Source organism: Rousettus aegyptiacus, unplaced genomic scaffold (genome assembly GCF_014176215.1).
Source record: "Rousettus aegyptiacus isolate mRouAeg1 unplaced genomic scaffold, mRouAeg1.p scaffold_m13_p_2, whole genome shotgun sequence".
NCBI classification, from domain to species: Eukaryota; Metazoa; Chordata; class Mammalia; order Chiroptera; family Pteropodidae; genus Rousettus; species Rousettus aegyptiacus.
The window spans coordinates 94,543,288-94,567,603 of NW_023416295.1; the positions used below are offsets into that span (position 1 = coordinate 94,543,288).

Consider the following 24,316-nt stretch of genomic DNA (forward strand, 5'->3'; position numbering starts at 1 on the left):
GATACTCTAAACAGACTAATTAGTTAAGGATCCATACAGTTATCCCTAGAATAATCCCTCCCTCCCATCCCCATCCCCCACACACACAAGCAGGGGAGGGGATGAATAGAAACCAAATAGCGATATGGTAGACTTTAAACAAACCATATCAAAAATTCCATTAACTGATCAAAAGTTAACATCAGTAGTAGTAAGAATACTGACATCATGGACCCCCTGATAAGGTGCAGCGAGGAGGACACAACATCATTTCCATAGCGTTTCTGCCAGAAATATACAACCACGATCTAACCATGAGAAAACATCAGACAAGCCCAAACTGAGGGAGGTACATTTCTTAGCTGTATACATCTACAGGGTCAAGGTCATGGAAAACAAAAGAAACTTTGAAGACGTGTCACTGACTGGAGGAGACTGAAACATGACAACTAAGTTTAATGTACGATACTGCATTGGATTTGGAGTCAGGAAAAGACATTAGGGAAAAATTGCTGAGACTGGAATAAAATCTATGAATTATTAATATTGTAACAATGTTAATTTCCTGTTGTACAATGTTAACATTAGGGGAACTAAGTGATGGGTATGCATAAAGAAATTCTCTGAACTATTTTTGCAACATTTCTGTAGGTCTAAAATGATTTCAAAACAAAAAGTTAAAAGATGGAATTAAATGTAAATAAACATTTCAATTAAAAGTTAGAGATTGTTGTATTAACCAGAATCTAGAATAACTCAAATGTCAATCAAGAGTGAATAATCGAACTGTAGCATATTCATTCAATGGTATACTACTCATTAATAAAAAGGAATGAACTACTAATACCTCAACAATGTGGAAAATCTCATGGATATTATGCTGAGCCAAAGAAGCTGGACACCAAAGAGCTGAAAGAAAAGTACTAAGAATTCTGGTATAAATCTATTCATGTGAAATTCTAAAACAGGCAAAACTAATCCAGAATGACAGAAATCAGATCAGTAGTTGCCTGAGTTGGGGGGCAGGGTAGAGAATGCAAGGAGGATCAGGGGACTTTCTGAGGAAGTAGAAATATCTTGATTGGGGTAGTGGTTGCATGGGTGTATATATTTGTCCAAATTGATTATACAATACACTTGTAATTTTCTTGTATGCAAACTATACTTCTATAAGGTTGATTAAAAAGAAAAAGCAAGTAGCATCCCTACTATTCAGCTGTCAATATAGGGCAGCACTTGAAGAAATAGAGGACAGAATATATGAAACTTACGAGTTTTGACACTAAGACTTTCCCTAACTCTCAAAAGCAAACAGATTGTGGAGGCAAGTTCATGATATCTTTTTAGAAGCAGGCCTCCCAGGTTTTCAAGTATAAAAGTGAGATGCCACATAAGACTCTTTCTCAGTAAAGGAGATAGTTAACAGTGCACTGCAACAATCTCACTTGAAAGAAAATATTTAAAAGCTGTCTGGTAAGGTTGTTACCAGGATCCTCTAGATTTGGTTACAGTGTAATAAACTATGTATCTGAAAATGAAATGTTATTGAGGTCAGATTACTGTTGAACTGACATGTTTGTGTAGTTTATTAATGCCGTGCTTAAGTATGAAAATAACACCAACTCTACCCTTTCTTTCCAGACAGAATGAAATTTCTGATTATGTCAGCAGAACTAGTCTCTGGTGATTGCACAATAGTAATTTTTGTGGTTGTTTAGAAGCATAATTAAAGCAAACATCTACTGGGTGTCTTTTATGTGTAATGCTCTGCTTAGTGCTTTCCATGCATTTCATTTAATCCTCATAATGGCCCTTGAAGGATTTTCAGATATGGAGAAACTGAGGTGAAGAGAGTTTGAGTAACTTCCTCAAGGTCACCTCTGTGTGGTGGTCACACCACTGATGAGTTTTGGGCCAGGGTTGAGCCAGCACCGATTGGGCTGCAGAACCTGATTTCTTAAGCACTGTACATAAGAGATCAGACTTATTCTTTCATAATAAAGATATTTGTGTTAATGTTACTGATAGTTTATCTGTTCCAACGCCAAGGCAGTAAAATAGGAAAATATAAAATGGGGGCAGGGATTAAAAAGCTCACACTCTAGTTATAAGGATATAACTTCTTTTTAATCTTTTAAGATACTATTTCACTTCACCAGACAAGCTTCTATGAAGTTTTTAAAGACTCTTCTAGAAACAGAAATAAGACAAATGCCACATATGAATCACTGTTGAATCACTTGGGACTGTGTTTTGCCAGAGGATTTAAAAAGTCTCTGGGTCACATATCCACTCTGCACATCCTACAAGTAGAAGCAGTGCCTTGCATTGGTTATAACCACTTCCATACATATACACTGTTTCACTTAATCCTACAATAACTCTGTGAGGTAGGCAAAAGGTAGGGATGGCTACATTGTGAACCCACTTACAAATGAGGAAAGGGAAATTTGTCCAAGATATATTTTGCTCAAGATCACTGGGAATACAAGGGCAGTAATTCTAGACTTCTGATTCACAGGTGACCGCAGGAAGGTTGAGCAGCCTCAGCATCAGAGTCCAGGCTCCATTGTACATTTGGTCTTTGCCTAGAATCTCCTATCTCAATTTTAACTCTTAGCAGCATTCAACAAGAAGGTGAAATGCTAAATACTCTACTTTGCAAAACAGCAGAAGCACATTTCTCAGTGAACACCAAAACAGGCACCAGGAAATGACAACAGGTCATTTTAGTGAAAAGAAATCTATTACATTACTTTATTTCATCAACCTTAAGATGCTAATGATTTCAAAATGCACCATTATTTTTTACTCCTAAGAAAGGAAAGTACTCCCAATCAAACAATGACACATTGATTTTAAGGTGCATCCTGATCTCAATGTGCCTTAAAATGTGTCTTAGTATTGATGAAATATGGTAATTTAAGACAAGCTTTCTCCAAGTGCAGATTAAGATGTTCTTAGAAGTCACTAGTTCATTAATTTATCAGCTGATTGCTGGGCCTATTTATTAGTGGGAAGAGAGGGATGGAGATGAGTAAGCATCACTTCCGTCATCCATAACCCACTTCTCATATTGGGCCCCTTGGGGAAAATTCCAAGAGCCAGAGCTACTGAGCTCTCAACACTTCCTTGGTAAGAGCAACTGTCATATAAGTGAATTTCCAGGCCTCCTCAATGTCAAAGCAAACCAAATTACAAAACACTGAGTTCTTTTGGACCAAACTCTGAGCAGTTACTTAGAGCACAAAGATGGCAATTTCTTGAAACTTTTATTTTTTTTCAGTAAAGAGCTAAAGAAAGGCGCAAACATTGACTTAGTGCACACTACTGTGCAGGAATTGCCCTAATTCAAATAAACTATGACAGTGAATGCTCAAAATAACCTTACCGAGTTGAGCATTATCATCTCTGCTTAAAAGATGAAGAACTGGGAGCTCAGAAAAGCTAGACAGCCAGGGTAAGGTCAACTGGGTTGTGCATGGCTGAGTCAGGACACAAACCCGAGTCCTTCTGCCCCTAAAGGCCATGTGCTTTCTACTGGACAGGGGACAGAAAGCATGGTGGGCAAAGGCTTTTACATGCTTGAAAAAAATCACTGCTAGACTAAACTGAAGTCTAGAAGGGTGATGTTATAAACTACATAGTAAATAACAAACCTCTTCTGCTACAGGACACCTCATACAATTTGGGAAGCCATTTAATCAGTAGGGTGGCTGTTCACTGCTCTGAGATGATCCCATTTCAATCCCAGCTGCATGTAGGGACTCATCTAAGATCTACCTGAGAAGGCAGCTTAACCAGCCATGTAGTTAGTAGTGAAAATAAGACGTGAACACAATAAAACTAAATATAAGACAAAGTGCCCAAAAGCCATCATAATAAGTGTCCTCTGAACTGTTAATAGCTCATCAGGGAGCCAGTTTCCAGCCACCAAGAGATCATTCTGATGGAGGCAGCATCCAAGCTGCACCTTGAAGAACAGGTAAGTATGACTAGGAAGAGAAGGAAGGGGAAGGGACGCTGAGAGGAGCAAATGCATGAGCTAACATTAGGAAGCAGGACTTCTGGTTTGGCTGCAGTACAAGGAAGCAGCAGGAGATGAGTCTGAAAAGGCAGGTTAGGTTAAGATTTTGAAGGGTACTGAACACCAAAGTAAAGATATGATATGAATTTGGTAGAGAAATGAGGAGTCACTCAAGCATTCTGAGTGGGAGGGGGACCTAGAGCAGCAGCGTGATTTGTCTGGGAGCAGGGTGAGAGATGTCCCTTTGGGGAGTGGACCAGGGACAAATGGCTGGTAAGAAAGCTGGGGCCAAAACTCACATCAGACACGTAGGGGCTCACACTGGTACAGCAGCACAGAAATAGGATGTGAGACGGATAACAATTCCAAAGGGTTTAGGGGAAATAAAAATAAGGAAAGATTGTCAGGGAAAAAGAACAGAGACACTTTAGAACAGTTGTCTCTGACAAGGGGCACTTTTGCCCCCCACAGGACATTTGGCAACGTCTAGCAACTTGTTGGCTGCCGACACAAGGGGGCAGGTGCTACGGGCATCTGGTGGGTAGAGGTCGGGGATACAGCTAAATGCACAGGACAGCCTCCTACAACAGAGAATTATTGGGCCCAAACTAATCAATAGTACTGAGGTTTAGAAGCGCAGTTTAAGAACCACAGGAAATAAAAGTGGTAAAGATGCTACCATCTTTGGCTCATGAGCCAAAAAGGCAAAGAAACCAGTAGAACTGGCTCTCCATAGACTATAACTGCTTACCACACTGTTCACTCACTCCTTTAATCTACAATTTTGTGCACCTGCTGTACACCAGGCCCTGGCAGGCAATGAAAATAAGGAGAATAGGCCTGGTCCTTGCCTTCAAGGATCACCATGCAGAAGAGAGACAAGCATGTAAGAAACGTACACATGTGTCTGAAAATACATATGTGCTTGTAAATACATATGTGTAGAAAAGACTGAAAAGGAATGCACCAAAATATGATTAATAATTCTCTAATTTGGAATTTTTGTCTCTAACATGTCTTAATGTCAGTTAAAATTAACAGAGGTATGTTCTAGAGACACACGTCCTCACCAGCTGCCCCACGCCTGCAATCTCATCAGGAGGAAGGGGAGGAGGATAGGGAGCTACAGAGCAGAGGGAGGACCAACCCATCTACCGTGAGACTCATCCATGTTGGCACACAGACCCTGTCACTCATTCATTTAATTCCTTCACCTGCTGTGTATCAGACACTGTTTCATGTGCTCCAGAGATAACAGTGAACGAAATGGACAAAAATCCCTGCCCTCATGATGTTTATTCTGTAAGGAGGAAGCAGACAAGAGAGTAGATAAATAAAATACAAAAAATACGCATGTTCAGTAGAGAACTATGGAGAAAAATAAAGCAAAAAAGTGGGCTTGAGAACAGGTGTGAGGGTTGCAATTTACACAGGGAAGTCAGAGAAGACCTGGCTGACGTGACATTTGACGAAAGATCTGAGGAAGGGCACAGAGCGGGGGCGGGCAGCAGAGAAACAACAAGGTGCAAATCCTGAGGCAGAAGCATGCCTGGTGGTGGGCTCACAGATGAGCAAGGCGGCCAGTCTCCTAGAGTGAAGGGGAGAATCGATGAGGCCACAGAGGGACACCGTGGCCAGGTTACCCAGGTTGGTTGGCCACTCTGAGGACTCTGCCTTTTTCCTGCAAGAGATGGATGGTCACTGGAGGACTCAGGGAAAAAATGACATGACCAGCATGTTTCAAAAGGATCGCTACAGCTGACGAAAGCAGGGACACCAGTTGAGAGGCTGTTACTGTCACTTCTCAGGGGAGAAGTGCTGGTGGAATGAGCCAGGAGAGGAGTGGATGAGATGTGGCCAGGAATCTGGGTATCTTCTGGAAGTAGACTTGGCAAGATTCACTGATGGGCTGGATGTGGGCAGTGAAACAAATTAAAAAAAAAATCAAGACTGACTCCAGGGTTTATGGCATGAACAACTAGAAGGCTGAGATAAAGAAAGCTGTGCAAAGAGCAGGTGCAAGGGAAAAGGTCAGACGGTCAAGTTGGGATGCCTGTAAGAGCTCCTAGAGAGGGTGCTGTTTAAGTGATCAGATAGATGTGCCTGTCTGAAGGTCAAGGGAAAGGAGAAGGCAGGAAAAGAACATGTGCGCTTACTAAGAGTACTGATGGTATTGACAGCCATCACAGTGCATTTAGAGGAGGAGGTCTAAGGAGAGACAGAAAAGCAGGGAGGCTGCTGCCAGGAACACTAAAAGCGAGGTGTCCTGGAAGCCGAGTGAAGAGTATGCATCGAAGGGGAGGCAGTGATGCAGCCTCCCACGGCCAAATGGAGATCTTTTCTATCAGTTCTTTTCAAATTATATTCAAAATGGCTATACTGGATATTTATGCTAGGAAACCTGAGACCGAAGAGTTCCAGTAACTCCTAGATGATGCCAGTAGTCTGGAATGACAGTTTGGCAAGGTAGATGACTGTGTGCTTAGGATGCAAAGCACTGGGGATAAGGCACTCATGGGACTCATAATCCAGTTCCTTCACCATCTCTCAGTCTGGTCATACACAAATGAAAACTATCCCGCTGATAACAGCAGCATGGAGGAATGTTCCAGGTCCCCTTGATGCAGCCAAGGATCCAGCCTGAGCAAGAGGTCAGGTGATCGCTTCCTGTCACAGACGGACCACTGGGCTGGGACAGCTTCCTCTGACTGCTTGTGCTTCCTGCATTTCTGCTCTATACTGCATCCCAAAACTACCTGCAGTGTACATGATTACAAAATGGGTCTTAAGCATAAGATATGGGGGAATAAAAGAATTGAGAGGTTCTGGAATACTGTGCACTTGCTATGTGAATATAGTAGAAGTTACTAGAATAAAAGCTACTGAAGTTTGGGAACTACATCTTCTATCTCTAGCACCTGAGACATGCCTAGATCAATATTTGTTATTTGAATAACTGTCAACAGAAAATCATTTAAAATGGCATATTTATTAGGCAAAGTGGGCCTATGTCTAGCAAGAAACATGCTACACAATTATAAAGTTCATTGCCCTGAGATCAATGCTAGCAGATATTTCATTGAGCACCTTTTCAAGCTCAGGCACTGTTTGGCTCTGAAGAAAGACAAACAGGGGGAGCAGACATTTAATAAGAACTAATAACTAAAGAAGGTTACAGATGGTGGTAAGTGCTCTAGAGGAAATGGACAGGGATGCAGAGTGCCTGGGGATTGGGGGCAGTTCTGCATGGCAGGGCCTCTTTGAGAAGCTGAGACTTGAGGGCGGGAGGAGACAACCAACACAGAGATGGGCAGGGGCAGGTCTGACAGAGGGAGCAGCGGGTGGAAAGGCATCTGCATCATGTATACCCACCTGCGGCAGGAACTGGGTTAAGAGAGAGCGGTGCAAGATGAGGTTGGAAGCGAAGGCAGGAGCCAGGTTACGGAGAGCTTGTTAGACCATGGCATTGAGTCTGAGTCATATTTTAAGTTGCAGTGGAGGTACAGAGGGTATTTCTCTGGGAAGTGTGAAAACTCCCTGTTATCATCAAGAATGATACACAAAATCTTTAGGAAATCCCGTTTGTAATGGCTCCTTACCAGAGATGCTGAGAGATTAGCTTGGGAGCAAAGCTGGGATGAATGGTCCCTGGGCTTTGATGAGTTAAAGAACCCAACATGACTCCTAGATGAGGCTTCACCTTTGTTCTGGAGAAGGGCCTACACCCAGGTAAGCAAGTGGGTCCCCGCTTGTCAGTCTGAGGTCCCTGCAGTCAAAAGGAGGGTCTCTGTCAGCATCTGGCCAGCAGAGATGTTTGGTAGGGCTGACAGTGAGTTGCAAGTATCTGAATTCAAATGCCTTTAGGTGGGAATGCAGGTTTGCCACAGGGAGCCCTCCTCTACTCACTATTGCATTATAAACCTCTTCCTCTCTCACTCATTTTGATACCTGCTTGGTTACTGGGGACAACTGACGATGAGACCCTGATGGTTTTTCCCTTCATAGGTATAGTATACTGCCCTCTCTTACAGTGGTAGACAGATCTGGCCTAGGGGAAAAGAGAAAACTCTCAAGTCTGATCTTCCTCTTTATATTTAAAACTTAAATTTGATTTTGCAGAGGTTACCTTTTTAAGAATAAGAATACAAATGTCAAAATTTTGCTTGGTTTTCAAACACAGGTGTTAAATCAGTATCTGCTTAGTTAAAACAACAGCTTGAGATGGGGTCAGCAAGACCCCTTCCTTCTCAGCTAGGGACTCGCTGTATCTTACACCTTACAGGACCATACTAAAATCTAACTCTCCTACTGAGAGCGTCCTGCTTTTCCTTCCCTTCCTGACAGCCAACCCTGAACATTTGCCCTCTCCCGTCACTGGTCATTCCACCAACTGGGACCCTTTATTCCCATCGATGTAATGATCAAAATGACATCTATGCCTCATTGGACACAGCAGGTGTTTGTTCATGAGAGTCCCTTCCTTTGAGAACTGGCGAGCACATGTTGCCATAAGCAGTGAGTGTGCTGTTAAAGCCCCGCCCAAGGCAATCTACACCTTTCAAAGAGGAGCAAGTCAGGGGCAGGGGCCAAGGAGCTCTGACTGCCCTGCCATCGGCCCCTCATCAGCAATGCCATAATAGCTAACACTTCTACAGCCCAGCAAGGTCCCAGATATGGTTTTAGTGCTTTATATACACGAATCCTCACCACTACCTATCTCATAGCAACCAAATGAGAGAAGTATAAAGTTACTATTTCCATTTTACAAGTGAGGAAATTGAAGTAAAAAGAAGTCAGGTAACCTACACTGCCCCAGGCTACATAGCTAGCTACTAAGTGCTGGGACCCGTGCCCAGGCGGTCTGAGTCTAAAGCCCTAGTCTCTACTGTCTTAGCTTCCTACAATCTCTTGTCTCAGGGGTTATCCACATCATACAAATCTGGAAGCCTCCCCCATTCACCAGCTCCAGCTTCTGAGAGGGATACAGCATTTTCTAGTTCTAAACATACACAAAATCTCTTTAAAGTTTTAATTACTTTGATTGTAGGTCTTATACCCCAGACAAGATTTGTATAAAGTAGTTAGTAATTCATTATTCAAAACTTCTCAACAAAGGTGAGTGAGGTATATAATTTTAGAGGTGAGTTTAGAAAGAGACTCAACTGTACTCCCAGCTCCCACAGCAGTGGAAACCTCTTATCCTCTCCAGGAGCCTGCTGGGAAGAGAAATGGGTGGGAGTGCCTGATCCTGGTTCGGACCTAGGAGACACCACAGGGTGAGCACAAAGCCCGTGATGGAGCCCAGAGCGCAGGGCTGCTCTGCACTTCTCCAAAGTCTGGCTCCCTCTGAAGACAGAGTAAGGCTCAGCAGCAAACACCAGTAGCCTGAGCAGATGTTAAAAAAGCTTCATTTCTATATTTTTGTTACCCCAGCAGGATTCAGAGCAAATCTATTGATTGAACATTTCGGATAAATCTAAAGTGATCTGAGGGCTAAAGTTTGTAAACCAAAAACTTTTAATTCACTGCTTTTTCCAACTTAAGTCCAGCTATCATTTCCCAGACCTTGGGAAATTCACTCCTGACCCTTTACCAATTAGTCAGAAAAGAATAACCTTGGAGGGGTTAGCATTTCTGGACTCAAGAAGAAAGAGGACTAGAAACCCATTTAAGAACAGACTCTGGGTGCCTCCCCCCAGGAACTCAGGCAGAAGCCCTGAAGTCACCCGCGGCTGGAGACAGAGCCTCCCCGTAATCCTCAGGAGGCTGGCTAACCACAGAGGCCCCTGCCAGGCTGGAGCCCAAAGCCAGGAGCACAACCTGAGCCTCTAGCTCGACCACAAACCCTGCCTGCAAGACCACGATTTGTGAAACAGTAACTCTGTGAGAGCGGCAGGGCTGGAGCAGCCCCACCAGTGGGAACGCACCTCCTTTGATTGGCTGCTTCCCCACCCCCAGGCCTGGTCCACAGCAAAGGGATTTCCAAAACCAAGCCAGCTAAAGCTATTTAAAATGACAGAGTGTTAGAACTGGAAGGGGCCTCAAGTACAATCTAATCCAATCCCCTCACTTTACAGAAGAGACAACTGAGAATCCAAGGAGAAGCTACATTGCGTCCCCTCCCACCCCCATCCCCATAAACCTTCCAGGCAAAACCTCAAAAAAAAGAACAGGATATACAGGAGGGTTGGGTTCTTTAAGGGGTTTGGAGGTTTGGGGGTGCAAAAAGAAATTCTGAGAAAACACTCTGTGCTCTTCAGGGTTTGCACTGCTGTCAGCACCATACTTACTTAGAGGGGACCCCAGAGTTGCTGGCTGGGCTGGGTCATGATTACAGTCAGCAAAGCAGCCTAAGTCTAGATTTCCTGAAACCTCACGTATGCTATTTGGAGCGATAGGGGACAGTCTCCCCTCAGTACCAACCAGGTTCCCAGGAGGAAAAGAGTTGGGAAGAAAGCCACATGGGTGGAGAACAGGGAGGAGACCAACTTTAGAAAGTCTAGAAGGGATTCACGCAGCACAAAAAGACACAACTGCAACCGCAGGGGCAAAGAAGTCAGGAAATGCTGCCGGAGTGGCCAGCCCAGTGGCCAGACTGTCAGCCAGCAAGTCAAACTGGGCTGGAGGGGGCGGAGGTTTAAATTTAGCCAGGTAAACAGAGCTGCTGGGTGGAGAGGGCCTGGTAGGAGCAGGCAATCACCTGCTCTTCCCGCTGAAGGCAAAGTCCAGCCCAAACCACACCAAGCAGCAGGTGGGCTTTTGGGACTCCATCAAAATGCTGATCGGTGGAGCACAGAGCTAGGTAGATTATTTTTACTTTAAAACATGGCTCACATTAAAAACTATCAGGTCTTTTCCTTTCATCTTTATCACAATATCTATTCCCAACCCCTCTGATGGATTTTGCTGGACTCCTGGATACAGTTTGAAGACATGCCATAAAAAAAAACAAAAACAAACAAAAAAAAAAACAGCCAAAGATGCCCTTAGGCGAGTGGGGAGCTCCCATATTCTCTCCTCACCAGGGGATTTTTATATCTATTGCTCTTGTGAATCCTGAGAGACCTGAAGGAGTTACAAAACCACCACAACAAACTCAGGATTGTGTTCAGGTGTGGGGCTGGAACGGAGGTGGAGCCTGAAGACCTATTTAGAAGATTAGGGAGATAAATGACAGGCAGTTTGAAAGGGTTTCTAGGGAGAACGAAATCAGAATAGCGAACAGGAAAGCTTTTATGGACATATTGGTTTTTATTTCAGAGAAGGCAAGGACTATCACTTCACATAAAACTTTCCTACTCTGCTAGAGATGCCAGGCTGTGGCACTCCAGAAACCAGCAGAACCATCCTAGAAGTAAAAATTAGAACAGACTAGCCCTGGTCTTCTGCCCTCCTGAAAAAGTGCAAACAAAAAAATCTTTCAGCAGTCACTAGAGTACGAGGAGAGTGAAATATACAGGTAAAGACAATCCCCCAAGTTTTTTTATTTTTATTTTTATTTCACAGTATATGGCTGTCAGCAATTTGGCAATATACCTTTAACGTAAGCTTTTGAGACAGAAAATTTTTTAGAAAATGCTTGTTTCAAGCCAATAAGGTACCCTTGGAGATATTGCAACCACCAAATTTATTAAAGAGGACCGGTTTCAGACACCCCAAGCAAACACCTACCTATACACGCACACTCACAGACCCTCCCTCACATATTCATACTCAAATACATAAAACATCAGAGCCTGGGAAAGTAAAAAAACTCATGATGAACAGGGCCAACAAGCTCCTCCAAGGCTGATTCCTACTCCTGTGGCAGGCAGACCCCACAATATGTCACACACCACTGTCTGATTTTCTTTAGGAAAAGAAGGGGAGCTGTGTTGTTCATGGCTGCCTTGAGCTATTTATACACATATTGTCTCTTTAGTTCCCTTGGCTGCATTCACCTTCTACCCTGGTTATCAGCTCCACCTGCACCTTTCGGTGCAGAGACCTGGCTTTAAGCCTCTTTCCTTGGGCTCCTGGACCTGACGGCACCATGAGGAGTTCAGCTGCATCACTCTCACAATTGTGCAAAGAGGTCTCACAGCATTACAGTTCCTTTGGAGGATACACACCTGCTGCTTCTTGCTATTTATAACCACAGATCTTTTGTGTCACAGAGACAGCAGACACTATTTTGAAACGGAGGAAAACCACCACTCAGCCTTTCACCTCTCATAGATCAGTGTGTATGCCAGGACTTGTGTGTGCGCCTGGACAGGTATGTCTAGGACAAACTCAGGGACCTGCACCTACTCACCCATGTCTGAGACTGACAGTCTTGCCTTTGATACACATGTGAATCAGATAACAGCAAGAGCAGCCGGCACCAGGATAGGGTCGGTCCTCAGGCTTTCGGAGGGTATACCCACTGCTCCTGGAGCCCTATGTTACCTTAGGGCCAGCTGTATGAGAGGGGCCCCTAAGCTTTCACTCATGTGCGCGCTCCAGCGTTGATATGCGGCGGGCAGCACGACTCTGCCCCACTGCCCCAGAGGTTTCTGCACCCACACTGACGGTGTGGCACAGATGTCTGCTCACAGCTCTGTCAAGTGGGCACAGTCTCGGTGACTGGAGGAGTTCAGGGGATTGATAACACAATCCCGAGACTCTCTCCTCCAGGTACCAGGCTGAAACTCTGCCCAGGGTGGTAGTGAGTGGAAGCTGCTGCCAACGTGGCCAGGTGGCAAGAGCAGTGAAGACGACCCTGGGGAACGTGGAGAGCAAATCCCCCCATTCACAGCTCGGTAACCCATCCCTGGCTTGAGCCAATCATGCCCCAAGCAAACTAAACGATCTCCCACACTGATTTGCAGGGTGAAAATTTTTATCTAGGAAATCTGGCTCTGACTAGAGTGCATGGCCAAAAATCCATGAGTTTCCAGGAGAAGATGGAGAAAGAAGTCACTTCCCACTTCCGTCAGGGCAGGGTTGGATGAGCCCAAGGAGCAATGAAAGAAAACTGAAAATTCGGACCACCACTCAGGGCTTGACCTGCCCCGGGCTCAGGCAGGAATCCAGGCACCAAACCGCTGTGGGGGTTAAAATAATCCAGATGTAGTCCTCGCCCAGTCTGGCTGATGCGGGGCGCGGACCTCAAGCAGAGGATTCCAGCTGGGCCTGGCCAAGCCAGGAAATGTGAGCGAGAAGCTCGGAGGGGCTCACACTTCGCAGACAAGCACTGCAGGGCGCCAGGGCGGCAGCTCCCCAGACACCTCCTCGGTCGTCCAGCCCTCGGGACCGAGAGTCCTCGGGGACCGAGAGTCGCGAGCGCCCGAGCTGCCGGGGAGGGCGAGGAAACCCGACCCTACCTGTCCGCGGCCGCAGCGCGCGCCCCGCGCCCCGCGCCGCACACTGGCTGGAGGCAGCAGCAGCCGCAGCTTTGTTCGCGGCCCGGGGCGGGGGATCCCTTTCCCCTTCCGCGCTCCCTGCCCCCCACCTGCCCGGGCTGCGGCCGGCGCCGCGGACCCCGCTCCCAGCCAGCTCCACGCGCCTCCTCGCACAGGGCCGGGCCCCAGTGCCGGGAACCGCTCGTGCCTCCGAGCTCCCGGGGGCGGGAACCGGGGAGCTCTGGGAAGTTTCGGAGGCCGGAGCCGAGGAGGGGCGCCTCCGGGCGGCGAGGCCGGGGGCGGCGACGGCGCGCGAGCGCCCCTTTCCCGCAGCGGGCGGCGGGGCGCTTACCTGCGTGTCCCGCCGCCTGTCAGGCCCGCGGGCGCCGGCTCCTCCAGCGACGGCCGCGCCGGGGCGGCCGGGGGCGGCGGGGGCTCTGCCCGCTCTCCTCAGCGCGCGGGCTGCTCGGGCCGCCGCGCCGGACTCCTCATCCGCGGCGCGGCGCGCTCCGCTCGGCAGGTCCCGCCGAGGCGCCCGCGGGCGCCCGGGAGCCGCGGCAGCCTCCGCGGGGCGCGCGCTGCCCGGCGCGGGAGGCCGCGGGCCTCGGAGTCCGCGCTCGCTCTTGCCGCCCGCAGGGCTCCCTGCCCCGCGCTCGGGACCCCGCGCTGCGCTGCGCTGCGCTGCGGGGAGGTGGGCTGCGGAGCCCGCGCCGCGCGAGGGGAGGCCGCGGACCCTGGGCGCCGCGCTGGGGCGCTGCCGTCGGTCGTCGCCGGGCTGCGCGCTCTTCTGCGGAGCGCGGGACCTCAAAAGTTTCGGCCCGAGTCGCCTGCGGGCGGGCGGCGGCCGCGGCTCGGCTCCGAGTGCAGGGCGGGCGCCGGGAGAGCGGATCCCGGGCCCCGCCGCCTCCGCCCCGCCCCCGCGCCGCCTCCCCGCCCCCGGCCGCCGCGCGGGCCCCGGCTCGCTCCTTCCCACCCGCGGGCCCGCGACCCCCCTTCTCGGGGCTCCGCCCCGGCGCTGGGACCGTGACCTCCGCACCTGCCCCGCCGTCCCGGCGGACTCGCCTCTCCCTCGGCTCCGCCGCGGAGCGGCCTGGGCCTTGACTGGAGGTGCGGAGGGGAGCCCCCGCCGCCCAGCCCCCTCCCCGGCCCAGCGCATCCACGCTCTCCTGCTCCCGGAACTCGACCCCGTCCTCCGAGAGGACCGCTGGGACTCCTCTGGGCCAGCAGCCCCCGGTGCGTCCAGCGCTTCTGCCAGGAGCACCCACCTCGGGGGCTGCGGAGCTGGAGGCTCTGGAAGGGGAGCGATTATATTTACATCAAACTCTTGCACGCGCTTGATCCTCCTTTGAATCTCACCAAAGCAGTAGAGTTACCTGTTTATTTACGCTCTACCAACCCAAGTCATTCCTCTCCTGGTCCTGGACCTTTCCCTACAGCACCCATCAGAGAGATCTCTAGGAAAGAAACTTTGATTGGGGGTCTGGGGGACGCACCGAGAAAAATGTTTCCAAATGGGAAATGTGTTCTCTCAACACTCCTGTGACAGCTCAGGAAATGTGTTCTCTCAACACGCCCGTGACCTGTCATTTTACGGGGAAACCAAGGCAAAAAGTGGCGCCATGAGTTCATAGAAACTAAAAAGAATTAGTGGCCTGAAAAGGTCACTAGAGTCCAGATTTAGCCCCAGCTCAGACCGAAGTTTAAATACTTGTATGGAGGTTCCCAAGACCCGTTAGTAGTTTCCTCATAACACCCCTGGATGAGCTGCCCAAGAAGGAGTTGTCAAGGGCCTAGGAGATGCAGGAGCTCCAACCCCAGCTGCTGGATCCTGTCCCAGACCCTGGTAACAGGGCCCCAACTCTGAGCAGCCAGTATGGTTTGAGGCCTGCTCTCCAAGTGCCTTTTCTTTTACATCCCGAAACCTCTCTCTTCCGTGAGTGAGTAGGAGGCTGCCCTGCTAAAGAAATTGCCTTCAAATGCAGTACAGTGAGAAAAAAAAGAAAAAAAAACAATAGTAATAATCCTAGGCTTTGCCTTTTCTTACAAGGTGACAGCCTTCCCCTTTCATTGGGGGAAGGAGTCACAGGGAGGGTGAAGGAATGAGGGACCAGGAGCTCACCACACTGGGTTGGCAATAAGGAGTTATTGTCCTCCCGTTTTTTTACAATAAGGAAACTGAGAGCTATTTTAGCAAATACCTGCCTAATTAGAGGGAAAGCTTCCTCAGAACTGTGCTGGCTTGGGCCGGAAGTGCACTACAACTTTCTCACCTCACAGTGAATGGGATTTATGAGACCAGGTCCAGCAACCTTAAATAAATGGTCTATAATTGCCATGGGAGGCAGGGGCTGCCTTCAGGGTGAGGAGCTAGTTCACAGCTTTATCTTTGGGGACAGATGGAATAGGGAGGAGAGCTAGTCTAAAGCAGGCATAAAAGCTGTGAATCCACTTTGTCAAATTACAAATATGCTCAGTTTCTCTCCTCAGAATAAAGCATTGGTTCTGGGGTTAGGGTCTTTTTGGAGGTAAAGGAAAGGCCTTGTCCAGGTGGCCCCGCTTTTTTTGGAATGTACCTGGGAGAATTTGGGGATTCACTTCATACACATATTTATGGAGCCCTAAGCACACAGATAACCTAGACAAGTTCCCAGTCTCAGAAAGTTTAAAGTCTAAAAGAGTAGGGCGAAAGTGGGGAACAAACTTATTATTTGGGGCCTAGAATGAGCACACGAAGGGACAGCTTAGCTCAGTGCCCAACCGATGACCCAGGACAAGAGCAAGTGACGAATGACAGCAACCCCAGCTGAATGTCCCGCAAGTAGCCTTTCGCCTCCCGTCATCTCCGTCCAAGATGAGTAAAAACTTATGGCCCAGGAAGGGAAGCTGCATTCCCTCAGGAAGGGAGCTTGTGGGTGAGTAGCTGGGAAAACATTTGAATGAGGAGCCCTGGGCCAGCTTCCCAAGGGAAGTGGTGAGTGCCCTATTGCTTGAGTCACGGAGCTCCTGGGGAGCCTACAGCCAGCCCTGGAGGCAAGCGCTGGTGGGAATGAGACAGATCTCACCATGTTTTGTCTGTGATTGCTAGGTGGGGTCTCTCGCCTTCTCCCCAGAATAAAACATATCCTGACTTGGCATTTGTGGTTGAAACAAAGAAAGAAAGAAAAAGAAAAATCCACGTATTTGGACCTGTGGAAATTCGTAATGGTTCCTGCTCTGTTTATTAGAGACGCAGTTCCGCCTTCCTAGTCATGCCTTCCCCGGCCACCAGCCAGCCACACTCAGAGGTCTCTTCCAGGCCAGGGCTAATAAAATCCTGTCGGAAAGCGTCAGAGAGGAGTCTGCCTCCTCCATTTCCTTAGCTCTCTGTGGCCTTCCTGTGGGGGTATGTCTTCGGCTGCCCCCCAGCCCTGGGTCTGTGCATTCTCAGGGCAGTTGTTCCCTTTCCCATCCCAACACAAGGAGAAGGGGCTTCAGGCAGCATCGCTATCCCCGTGGGCGGTGGCCAGAGGAAAAGGCCCCTGTTTCAGGAGCGCCTGCTTCTCTGGCCCCTTTCAAAGTAGTTATTTGGGATGCACAGAAAGCGTCTTGGGGGAACCAGCCTGATGAGCCTTTGAAGCCTGGAAAGGATAGAGAGGCAAAGCTAATGACCTTTTATCCCAACAGGCACTTTACCTCTATTGTCTGTGTTATTTGGTGGTCATTTCTGTGCTTCTTATCTAGATGTTTTGCTAAGAACAAGGGCTTAAAAATCTGGTAGATTCTGACCCAAATATCCAAACACTGTCCATAGGTCTTCCCACCCTCTCCCCTCCCCCGCAGACTTACAGTGGCTGAGACAATTTGGGACATCCGGATGCGGGGAATTCTAAGAGATGAAGGCACAGGGTTGATAAAATGGAAACCCTACTGTGTTAAGTTCTAATGTGGATCTGCAGTTTACTTGTAGGGAAAAACGTGTGCACGAAGAAACCAGCAGCTGAAGAAATTTGTATAAAGGCAGAGAAGGGCTGCGCTATTGACAGTCTTTTAATGCCTGGTGTGTGCGAAACTTACCAATTTATAAACTGCTTTTACGTTTTTATCTTAATTGAGATCTATCAAATGAAGACAGTCCCACTCACCTCATTTGGAGGGCTCTCCTCTCCGTCAAAGAGAGGCAGCTACACTCCAGAGAGGTGGTCTAGCTGGTTACCAAGCAAGGGCTGGGCATCAGCCCATAGGGTACCCCGACTCCCTAACTTTGTGATCTTGGGCAAGGCGCTAATCTCTCTAAGCCTCAGTTTCCTCCCCTGAAAGGCAGTAGTGGTAAGATCACCTTCTTCATGGACATGTGAAAATTAAATAGGATAATGCAGATAAAGAAACCAAGACCGTGTCTTCCATATAGTATGTACTCAGTAAATATTAATCATAGTATTATTACTATTAAATAGACATAACCTGGCTTTCTGTTTGGAGAGTCTAATATTGCTCTCAGTCCTTGAACTCAAAGCGAAGACAAACAGAGTCCTAAATAGTTCCTTGAATGAATGACTGCTTTACGAATACCTAGAATGAAGCAGGTGAAGGTGTCACCAAAGACTGGCAAATTCAGAGCCCCCAGAAGACTGGGGATGGGAAGCGTTCTGTCATCCCATCAGTGTCACTCGTCAAGGTCCAGTTAAGAGAAAGCGGGAAGTTCTAATAAATGTGGTCCTGTTAATAAGCCGCTCCAATGCTTGACTGAAAAACGAGGCACTGTTTGGAATTGTAATTGACACAAAGTGCTGCTTTCCCTTTTGAATCTCTGACATCCTCCTGTTCCCCCTTCTCAGCTTTTACTGAAGTCCTTCCATGTATTCTGTACTGAGGGACACTGTGGAGGAAACGGAGACAGGGTACCTGGCCTCAAGGTGCTCTGCTTTCAGGGTGGGCCGGGGTCTACGTGAATGGGAGTGAATGACAGATGGCAGTGTGTGCATCTCCCAGTACCGAAGCCCTGGCAGATCACGGCGATCAGGGTTGGGCGGGGTGGCCTGGGCTTGTCCCCTTCTCTTCTCAAGGAGCTCTTCACCTTGAGCAGGTGGCATACCCTCTCTGGGCCTCAGTGTCCTCACTAAACAGATCTGTGATTCAGTCAAAGGGGACGTCAAGGAAGATGGAGATGTGGGCGGAAGACAATGAATTTGACTTCACATACATTTCACTTGAGCGTCAGTGGGGGCATTAAGTGCTGACAGCAAGAAATAGAGAACTGGAAGGAGGGTTAGAGGTCAGGGTGGCTGGAGAGGCAGTTTCAGTGAAGTGAACTGATAAGGCTGAAAGCCAGCCGGCCAGGGGTCAAGTCGGGAAGAGATGGTGAAGAACAGAGTGTGGATAATCCCTACAAGTTTAACTAAGAAGGGGGGTGAGGGGTCTGGGGTCAAGTGACGACTTTTCCACAATAAGGGAGCCCTGGACAGCTTGAAAGCAGAGAGGAGAAAAGTGAGGAGGGTGAGAAATTCCTGTTGTTAGAAAGGGATGGGAGGAGGCTGGGGCAGGGGGGAGGCCAGGAGCTCAGCTAGGGGGTTCACATTCCAGAGCATGAGGCGCCCCTTCCTCCTTCCTCTCCAGAGACAGTTGGTTAGGACTGTTTGGACGACAGAAGAAGTGGGAGAGAGAGAAGACAAAAGCGGAGCACGTTTGCAGTGTGGAGCCCTCCTTGAGGAGCACTGAAGAGGCACCCCTGCCCCTCGTGACCAGAGGGCGCCTCAAGGTCATTCAATCCGAAACCCCTCCTTGGAAGGCTTCCTAGGTCACTGATGGGTAAGTTGCTACTTTATCAGAATCCCCCCAGAGAGAATGTTAAAAGCACAGATTCCTAGGCCACCTCAGGCCTTCAAACTTCACATGGTTGCAGTCCGTAACTGTTAAAGCCCCGCAGCCAGGATTCTGACCCTCCACCAGTTTGAGACCCTGTCAGTAAGCCTCCTAGAGGGGAAGAGACGTGCTTGCTGAAAGGTAAACTTGGAGAAGGCTGGGTTCCTCTGAGCCCTAGGAAATGTCTCAGTTAAGTCCCTCAGGCTAGGTCGCAGTGGTGGTGGGAGGGAAGAGGGGAGGGTGCAGCCTGAATCCACCTGGTTTTCCACCAGCTGGGTTGCTTCCTACCTTGCCCTTGGCAAGGCCCAGGGGTTAGTGTGCTCAGACTGGGTTCCCGGTTCTGCCTTCACCATGGTCTTTCAACGTTAACTTTATACTCAATGGTACTAAAAAAGATGATAAAGGAAATCCACAGGTAATCCAAACATCTCTAGGTAAGTAATGGCTTGTCATCTGACCTGTAATTATCATCAAAAACATTTATAAACTCCTGAATTCTGCTCTCTGAGTTGGGATGCTTTGCTAGACAGCTTCCTTCTGAAAACACTTGTTTGGCTTGAGGAAAAATGGTTGTTCTGCAGGAGGCAAAGAGTGACAAATGAGGATATCATGATAAAGGATGATTGGTAAACATTCAGAATGTTAAATTTAAAGCATTTAGCCCAACGCTCTCCCTCGTTCTCTGAAGTTTTCATTCTACATAGTTATGCAAACATGTGGGTACTAACAGTAACTGACTTTAGCAACCTGCATTAAACTTCGAGGTTCTTAAATATGTTGATCAATAAAAATAACTCAGAAAATAGCAACCAGCTACAACGTTCATTAGACTCTAACATTTCTCCCTTCTTAGAAGTCCTTCTTGAGACTTCATGCACTGGCCGTAAGGATAATGGGATAGAGAAAGATGATTGGCGAAGAGACTGAAATTACGTTCAGCATTTCTTTTCCTTTCCAGTTTCAGAACCTCCTTCAACTGTAAGAGCAGAATAAACAGATAAATACCATTTGCTTTCATAGGTTAGCAATGTGCTGGAGGTGCTGACTTGCATTTCCCAAACCTGAGTAGGTGGGAAGGAAAGAGATAAGGAGAACAGGGCAAGAGGCAACTGGCCCAGGGAGGGGAAAGCACAGGGCTAATGACCTCACCGTCGTGCACAACGCTGCCCACACTCCTTCCTACCTCCCCTTTTAATTTCCTTTCGTGTAGCCTGGGAATCATACCTGTATCCCCACCTGCATTTCATTCTGGGGCTGCCATCTGTGGTGTGTTTTAAGCAGGAACTTCTGAAAACAGAAAAACAACCAGATTTGTAGCGGATGACCGACCCTCCAGCGGGAGAATTCCAGGCACTGAGGCATTGGAGTGGAGGAGATATATCAGGGCCCTGGAAAAGCTGATGGGAGCCTTCCCAGTGCCTTTAGCTCTTACCACCCAGACAGCTGCCTGCCTTCAGTCCATTCTCTAAGGTGCTCTGCTCGGGCTTCCCCACCATCCCAGCCAGTGGCAGGAGGCCAGGAGCTGCTTGCTTGGTTTCCTTCATTTCAATGTCCATCTGGGTTTGCAGTATGTTACAAGGACAGGTCTTCAGAATTGGACACTGCAGGCCCAGGTAATCAAAACCTGTCCCCAGTCCTCAGGATTTTCCCTCCCTGGGCAGTGTTTTGAGCATGTGTTTTAAAGGTGCCTTCATTCTAACAGTTAAAGGATCGCAACAAATCCAGGCACAATCAATACTCTGAATCTCCCTTTGCACTTAGAGAACCTTCAGCCTGACCCTGCTGGGCATGATGGCTGGTGACAGCGACCCAGACCGACCCAGTACATATTTATTTAGGTCCAAGCAATGGCTGCAGAGCCTTTTATGTGTTCATGTGGCAGGAGAGAGGAATGAAGCAGGCGGGTCGGCAGCTGGGTCAGGATGAGGAGAGGAAGGGAGGTTTCTGTCTGGGGAGCAGCTGTCTGCAAGCTGCCAGAAGTGGGCGAGGGAGGTCTAGAGCTGAGGGCTGGAATATAGGGTGTCCTGAGGGGGCACAAGAGGGCAGCCACTGGGCGTGCTGGGAGGCCCAAGCTCTGCCAGAGGGCTTGTGGTCACTTGCTCACCGCAGGTGCCAAGGGCTGGAGGAGCCCCTGCCGAGCTTTCACCTATTGAAACAAAGGTATGATCTCAGCATTGTCCTCAAGGGCCGAGGCTGGGACGAGGGAAGAGGGGAGCACCCAGTGAGGGAGGGTGTTGACAATGAGGTTCCTTAGCTGCTGTGGGCCTGCACCGCTAAGGACTGATTTCCAGCTTTGGCTGCCAGGAAGTCATCCCGATGCAGTTACGCCAGAGGTGAGGTGTTCTCTCTTACACAGGTAACACCGGCATCCCACTCGCACTCCAACCCCCACGCCAAAAACCCCACTGCGACTTTATTTCCAGTCTCAGTGGGATCAGGGAGTGGCTGGTGACTGGTAGCAATAAAGAATATTTTGAGCGGCTGAATGCACTGGTATAAACCTGGATCGTGGGGCGGAGACCCCAGTCCTAGAGCAGCCTCAGTGTTCTGTCCTTCTGCCAACCAGGTCCTCCTGGCTAGGGCTGCTCCAGCAACGTGGGGAACCGCTTCACCTGTGGCTGTTGCCGCGGCTCTCCACTTGAGCACTTCTCTGCTCCAGAGGCAACTGAGAGAAATAAGGAGGTGAAGTGACTCTATCTGGTCCTCGTTCCCAACTTGGATAAGAGGAAGGAGATGTGCACTTTCTCTGAAACCAGACCCTGGTTTCTCTCAGCCCTCCTTTCTGCTTTCTCTCAGCCAGCCCCTCTGGGTGTTCCAGGACCTTTCACTCTGGGGCCCAGGTGCGGTGGCTGGGATGGGGATGATGGTGCTCTGTGGGTTGGGGAAGGAACACCTTTTTCACCAGAATCCAATAGTAGATCCACTGTCTTAGTGGTACAGATTCTGGAATCCAGTCCTCAGGAAAAATTTTAGATTTTAGTTTCCACGGTTATTAAACAAGGGTGCTCTGTCAATTGCACTATACCATGTAAATGTTACTTTACATATATTATGTTGGTATGTGGTGTGAGGAAGTATGTGCCTCAATCCAGGACTTACTTTCGAGTTACCTACTCATGATTCCACAGCTGCCAGGTCAGGCTTCACATCCAGTTCAGAAGACACCGTCTGAGGCAACACTGAGGAGAATCCTTGCTGCTGTTTAGGCTGACTCTGCCCCCAACACCACAAGCTGGGAAGGAATTCTCCATCCCTACCTCTCTACAATTACTCAGGGACGGGACGCCATCTCTGGCCCCAATTCTATAAATAATGGAGAGGAAGAGTTGGGCTGGAGAACTTGAGAGAAATGTGGAAGACAAAGTGCTTTTTATATGTAATCTGTTCGAGGGCACAACGAGGCAGGAAACCTATTTTCCCCAGACTAAGAATTGAGGAAAGGGCGGTTCTTTGATTCTTACCTTAATCTCTCACTCCTGGGGCCAGAGACATGTTGCTTTTAATAAAGCAATTTTGAGGTGGTGCTTGGAATCTATGGAACAAAATCTCTGAAGTTTGCTCAGGCTGTGAATGGGTCAGGTCCATGAGAAATGGCCTCTGGGAGCTTGGGAGGGCTGCTATTTCCTTCAGTTTAGTTTCATTATTTCCTTTCTCATCTCCAACAAAGTAGAGGCTGCAAAGAAAGCCAAAGACCCCACCACCCCAGGGTGGGGAGCTCCCTCTAGTGGCCCAATGGACCTACTTGCTGATGGCCCCTGGGGTCTTGGCAAAAGAGAAGGCAGATGTTTGAACAAGTCCAGAGTCTGGCATAAGAGAAAATGGTCCACTTCTAGGTATATACCCAAAAGAAGTGAGAGCAGGAACTTGAAGAGATACTGTTCACCATGTTCAAAACAGCATTATTCCTAGTAACCAAAAGGTGGAAACAACCCAAATGTCCATTGACTGATGAATAATAAACAAAATGTGGTATAACCATTCATGATTTAGTCTTAAAAATAATGAAATCCTGACACAAGCTACAGCATGGATGGAACTGGAAGACATTTTGCTCAGTGAAATAAGTCAAACACAAAAGGACAACTATTGTATAGATTTCATTTATATGAAAAATGTCAAATTCATAGAAACAGAAGTAGAATGGTGGTTGCCAGGGGTAGGGTGGAGAGGGAATGGGCATTTGTTATTTAATGGGTACAGTTGGTTGGGGATGATGAAAAAAGTTCTGGAAATGGATAATTGCACAGCAATGTGAATATACTGAACAGTATTGAACTGTACACTTAAAAATGGTTAAAATTGTACATTTTATGTTATACATATTTTACCACATTAAGAAAAAATGGAAGAAAGAGAGTATGTGTCCACTTATTTTTGCGGGGAAAAGCATACCTTTTTTCAAGTTCCTTAATAATTTCCCAGATTACTCAATTCATGTTGAAATTTCCTGTTGTCTCAGGCTGGGATGAAATCTAGGGGAAATTTTGTCTTAAAATCCACTCATTTTGGAAGAGTGAAGTGAGAGGAATTATTGTACTTGATGTGAAAACTTACTATATAGTTAGAGTAACAAAGACAGTGTGATCTTAGCAGAAGGAAAGGAAGATCAGTGGAACAGAGTAGAACCCAGAAACAGACCTACACAAATATGCCCAGCCGATTTTTGAAGAAAGTGCAAAAGCAATTCCATGGAGGAAGAATAGTCTTTTCAACAAATAGTGCTGCAGCAATTGGATACCTATAGATTAAAAATATGAACCTCAACCTAAACCTCACTCTTGATACAAAAATTATTCTTTTCAGTTTTTTAATTTTTAATTTTTTTATGTTTATGGTGACATTGGTTAATGAAATCGAGTGAGTTTTAGCTGTACATTTTAACAATAAGGCATATATATATATATATACACATATATATATATAGACATCGTGTGTTCAGCTCCCATAACTAGATTTCTTTTTTTTTTTTATTGAAAAGATTTATTTATTTACTTACTTACTTACTTATTTTTTATGGTGACATTGGTTAACGAAATCCAGTCAGTTTCAGCAGTACCCTTTAACAGTAAAGGTGTATGTATATTTATACCGTTTTCCTCCCATAGTT

The 24,316-nt window shown here is 47.6% G+C and overlaps 1 protein-coding gene across 1 annotated transcript in view; it reads right to left on the minus strand.

Moving 5' to 3' along the window:
• WNT5B (Wnt family member 5B) overlaps positions 1 to 14,244 on the minus strand; it is a 99,002-nt gene extending 84,758 nt beyond the window's left edge. The window contains exon 1 of the mRNA XM_016125986.2: positions 13,724 to 14,244. The gene's annotated coding sequence lies outside the window, so the exon portion shown is untranslated. The remainder of the gene's footprint in view (positions 1 to 13,723) is intronic.
• Positions 14,245 to 24,316: the final 10,072 nt, after the last annotated feature.